We start from the raw sequence: 6,078 nt of genomic DNA, 5'->3' as shown, positions 1-6,078 counted from the left end.
TTGCTGTCTGCCAATCTAGCACTGGTTTCAGTGAGAGACTTTGCTTTAATACAACACTTAGCAGTACAAAGCCCTGCGCTTGGTCATACATGCCTATAATCCCAGCACCCAGGAGGTTCAAGGTCACCCTCAACTACACGGAAATCGAGGCCAACCATATGAAGGAAAACAAAAAGATCAAAATTCTGTAGGAAGCATTATTATGGTCCAGGCATGTGCAAGACCCTGGGGACACATTAACTAATATAAATATTGTGAGACAAACATTAGCAGCTTTTAATCATTGTGTTTGCTTATTTGTTAGAGACAGGTCTTACTATGTAGCCCAGGTCCTGCCTCACCCTCACAAGCGTAAGACTATAGGCATATGCCACCACAGCCCCACGTTATTAGTCTGAGTTATTACTCTTACAATGCCTGTGATGGAGCCAGCAGCCTGATACAGTGGTAGGTGCCCCACCACTGAGCCACACCTTAAGCTTCATTTTGGTGGTGGTGCTGGTGGTTTATGGTGATGCTGATTTGGTTTGGGTTGGGTTGGGTTTTTGATAGAGGGTTTCCTAAAGCCCAGTGTGGCTTTGAAGTGTATGTACAAGGATGACCTGGAACTCCTGCTTCCAAGTTCTAAGTGTGGGCATGGCTGGCATGAGTCACCCTGCCCAGCTTTAGTAACATTTTTTTTTAATTTGCCCACAGAATATGAACATATAAGAAACAATGTAGAATCACTTTTGTTCAGTTCCAACAGCAACAGTAAAAAGAAGTTTAAAACGTTAGATGTGGTGGCACAGGCCTTTAATCCCAGCCGTCAGAGACAGAAACAGGCAAATCTCTATGAATTGTAGATTCTGTGAGGTAGGCCAGCCTACTTGACACAGCCATAGTGAGCTGTCAGCAGGAAAAAAAAAGCATAAACCTCAGAAATTATAAAGGAGGAATATTTCACTCACCCATGCCTCATAACTATCATACTTTACAAAAATGTTTATTCAAGGATGTTTGCTGAACAATTTTTGCACTTTCTCAGACTGATATCACTCTTGTTATTGTTCACCATCTCCAAGGATATCTCCTCCTCCTTTCGCTCTTACAGTACTCCCCTTGCCTCTACCTCTCTGAAATGCACTTAGTCTGCAGTGGTACACATCTTGCCATCTTGTAGCTCTCCATTATCTGTCTTTCTTTATTTTTGCTTTGTTGTTCTTAGCTGAGACAGGATCTCAGGTGTCCTAGGCTGGCCTCCAATTTGTTGTGTAGCCAAAGAGGGTTGCTCTTGCCTTTATCTCCTGAGGGCTGGGATGGCCGGTCTCCATCACCACGCTGGCCCCGGCTTTATGCATGGTACGCAAGCACTCCGCCAACTGAGCAAAAGCCCCAGCCCTGTCTTCGGTTTTTGAGATAGGATCTTACTATGTAATTCGGGCTAATCTTGAGTCATGCTCTTGCCTCAGCCTCCCATATACTAGGAATGCAGTTGTATGCTACCATGCTGAGCCATTTCCTGAATATGAGCACATTGTTCCATATAATCAGAGGACAACCTTCAAGGTCAGAAATTTAACATTAACCCTGTATTACCATATAATTCTCAAAGCCCTTTCAAAGTTTGAATGACATCTTTTAGTATATGTGCTGCCGAAGCAAGCACTAATGACATCTTTTAAAGGTAGGGCTAGGTGATACAGTTCAGGGCCTGGAATCCCCCAGAGGGGCTAAGGCCCTGGCTCAACCGCAGAGCCCCTCCCTAACATGTGCAAGACACTGGGTTCTTCTCCAGCACCCAGGAGTGGGGCTAGGAACAGTTCCTCAATCATGCCTTGTCTTCGTGACCTTGATGCTTTCCAAAACGACAGACGAGATATTTTGTAGACCAGCCATTCATTTGAAATCATCTACATTTCTTCCTCACATTGTTCTTTTGTAGAAAGTACAGAAACAGCATTGTGTTGATAACCTCCACTACTGATTATGCTGAGTTAAAATGTTGCCTTCCTGTTTCTCCAATGTGAGTGAGTGTGCCATACTGTTAATAAATGACTTATGGAGCTAGAGAAAGTAACCAAGGAGCTGAAGGGATCTGCAACCCTATAGGTGGAACAACATTATGAACTAACCAGTACCCCCCCCCCCCCAGCTCGTGTCTATAGCTGCATATGTAGCAGAAGATGGCCTAGTCGGCCATCAGTGGAAAGAGAGGCCCATTGGTCGTGCAAACTTTATCTGCCTCAGTACAGGGGAACGCCAGGGCCAAGAAGTGGGAGTGGGTGGGTGGGGGAGTTGGTGGGGGACTTTTGGGATAGCATTGGAAATGTAAATGAAATAAATACCTAATTTAAAAAAAAGCAAAATTAAAAAAATAAATGACTTATGGGAAAATATTTTGAAATTAATTAAATATCATTTGTCAACAAATGTTTGGGGCTGGAGAGATGGCTCAGTGGTTAAGAGCACTGACTGCTCTTCCAGAGGTCCTGAGTTCAATTCCCAGCCACCACATGGTGGCTCACAACTATCTGTAATGAGATCCAGTGCACACTATTCTGGTGTGTCTGAAGAAAGCTGCAGTGGACTCATAAAAATAAATAAATAAATAATATTTAAAAAACAAATGTTTTTGAGCAACTTGATATCCATTGATGATTATTGTCTGATTTGATTATTACTATTGTTTCTGGACATATAGGTCAATAAACCCACTGTCTTAGTTTCTCTGTTTTGCAAAAAAATTTAAGAAACAGAATTAGGATAGGGGGGCTGGTGAGATGGCTCAGTGGGTAAGAGCACCCGACTGCTCTTCCGAAGGTCCAGAGTTCAAATCCCAGCAACCACATGGTGGCTCACAACCATCCGTAACGAGATCTGGCGCCCTCTTCTGGAGTGTCTGAAGACAGCTACAGTGTACTTACATATAATAAATAAATAAATCTTTAAAAAAAAAAAAAAGAAATTAGGATAGTAGCACCAATCAACCTATTTATAGTTTGGGGATAAGGATATAGCTTAGTTGGTAGAGTTCTTGCCTAGCATTCACAGAGCACAGAGTTCCTTACACAACAGGACATGGTGTCCAATGTCTGTATTCCATCATTTAGAAGGTGAAGAATCTTTTTTTTTTTTTTTTTTTTTTTTTTTTTTTTTCGAGACAGGGTTTCTCTGTATAGCCCTGGCTGTCCTGGAACTCACTCTGTAGCCCAGGCTGGCCTCGAACTCAGAAATCCGCCTGCCTCTGCCTCCCAAGTGCTGGGATTAAAGGCGTGCGCCACCACGCCCGGCCGAAGGTGAAGAATCTTGATGGCATCAAGTGTTTAATGCCATCCTTACTTTAACTTGAAAGTTAAAGTTCAGCACCTAAACTAAAAATCCAGTCTTTAAAATATTTTTTTCTTTTACACTTACACCAAATTGAGAAGAGGTTTGCTTTCTATACACCATGAGTGTAGCCCTTTACAGTCCTGGAAAGCTGTGAGCTAAAAGGCTAGAACAGAAATAAATTTAGCTGTGACATAGACTACGGCGTCTTTTTCTGGATGAAGACGATCTGGGCCAAAGGTAAGATGCATTGTTTCATTGTCTCTTCTACCACAGAGACAATTTTAATTTTTTTTTCCGAGACAGGGTTTCTCTGTATAGCCCTGGCTGTCCTGGAACTCACTTTGTAGACCAGGCTGGCCTCGAACTCAGAGATCCACCTGCCTCTGCCTCCCAAGTACTGGGATTAAAGGCATGCGCCACCACGCCCGGCAATTTTAATTTCTTTGAGATTTATTTTTTATTTGATGGGTGTTTTGACTGTATACTAGATAAGTGCAGTCCATGCAGAATCTAGAAGAAGGCATTAGATCCCTGGAGCTGGAGTTACAAATGGTTGTGAAGTGCCCCCGTGGGTTCTGGGAATCTAACCTGTGTCCTCTACAAGAGCAGAAAGTGCTCTTAACTACTGAGCCATCACTCCAGACACACAGAAACATTTTTTTTACTCACAGCTAGAGGAAATTATGGTCTTAGGGACTTAATCCCTCTGTTTAAAATTTTTTCACTTACTTCTCAGTTTTGTGTATGTGTGTGCTTTCCCCCACATGAGTGCCTGTCATGGTGCCCATGTGAACATCAAAAGACAATTTTCAGGAATCTGTCCTCTCCTTCCATTATGTGGGTCTCTGAGATTAAACTCACATTGTCATGAGTGGTTTGTGTGATGCTGGGAATGGAATCCAGGATGTCTGTGCTAGGTAAGCACTCTGACAACTGAACTACATTCCCATTTTGTTTGTTTGTTCTTTGTCTATTTTTGTTGGTGGTGGTGGTGTAGTGTGTATGTGTATGTGAGAGATGGAAAGATAGAGACAGAGATGAGTGAACAGACAATTTTAAGAGGCTTTTTTTTTTTAAAGTTAGCTTCAAGTTCCCATTACTTCATGCTCATTAAACATTCATTTTGTCCGGGCATCGTGGCGCTCGCCTTTAATCCCAGCACCTGGAAGGCAGAGGCAGGCAGATTTCTGAGTTTGAGGCCAGCCTGGTCTACAGAGTGAATTCCAGGACAGCCAAAAAGCTATACAGAGAAACCCTGTCTCAAAAAAAAAAAAAATATTCATTTTGGAAACAGGTGTGATAGTACATACCCTTAATCTATAAAAGTACAGAGAGGCAGAGGCAGACTGATCTCTGTAAGTTCAAGGTCAGCCTGGTCTATATAGTGAGTTCCAGATCAGCTAGGGCTACATAGAAAGACCCTGACTCACAAAAAAAAAAAAATTAGAGAAAAGATGAGGGGATAAGGATGTAGCTCAGTTGGTAGAGTTCTTGTCTAGCAGATACCAAGCCCTGGGGTCTACATTTAGCAGTATATAAAACTGGGCCTTATGGTGTACCCCAATATTTCTGACAGTTGGACAGTGGATACAGGAAGATAAAAACTTCAAGGTCATCCTTGGGTACACAATAAAAGCCAGTCCAGGCTATATGAGATCCTGTCTCAAACAAAGAAAAAATTAAAAAAAAAAAAAGAAAAGAAAAAATGATAGCCCTGACTCCATCCCTATCACCACATAAACTGGAGGTGGTAGTACATGCCTGTTATCCCAGCTCTTCAGGAACAGAGAAAAATGGTAAGTTCAAGGCAATCTTGGCTTAGTGAGCTGAAGGAAAAGGCACAGTGCTCTCTGTAAATCATTTGTCCTCTCTCCCTCTCCCTCTCTCTTTGTTCAACTTTTATATTCATATTCTTTCATACCCTGAAATTATCATTAATGAATATTTAATACTATCCATAACTGAGGATCCTATATCTAATGTTGAATACTAAATTGTTTCAAAACATACATAATATTCTTTGGGAATTAAGCATAGTAAAAAAAAGCATAAAATGTTAAAAATGAATCATGGGCTGCAGAGATGGCTCAGTGGGTAAGAGCACCCAACTGCTCTTCCAAAGGTCCGAAGTTCAAATCCCAGCAACCACATGGTGGCTCACAACCATCCGTAATGAGATCTAATGCCCTCTTCTGGTGCGTCTGAAGACAAAGACAGCTACAGTGTACTTACATATAATAAATAAATAAATAAATCTTAAAAAAAAAAAAAAAAAAAAAGAAAGAAAAAAGAAAGAGGAAGGAAAAAGATATAAAAAAATGAATCATTAAGAAATGTATTCAAAAGCCCTTATATGATACCACCTGACATAGTGAGAGAGTATTTAAAACACATTATATATCTGTGCACATTGTCTAGCAATCAGTTTACTTAAAAAAGATTATCAGTGTTTTTAGGAGAGAAATTATCTTATCAGTAAGTATATTTTAAAAATTTCAAAATAGCAAAAAATCTTTGAAAAACATTAAGAAAATGCTAATTTCAAGCACAGTGAGAACAATTATCAATAATATTCCATGATGTTTGTAGAACATGATCTTAATATTTTCAATTATTCAACAGACAGAATAATTATTTTAAGATATATTTCATTGTTATGTCTCCCTTTTCATTCTGATTTTATTAATTTGGATACTGTCTCTATGCCCTCTGGTTATTCTGACTAAGGGTTTATCTATCTTGTTGATTTTCTCAAAGAACCAACTC

Source organism: Mus caroli, unplaced genomic scaffold (assembly GCF_978045245.1).
Source record: "Mus caroli unplaced genomic scaffold, Mus_caroli_1 scaffold_18, whole genome shotgun sequence".
Classification (NCBI taxonomy): Eukaryota; Metazoa; Chordata; class Mammalia; order Rodentia; family Muridae; genus Mus; species Mus caroli.
The sequence above is the reverse complement of the archived record's forward strand: the minus strand, read 5'-3'. Positions refer to the sequence as shown.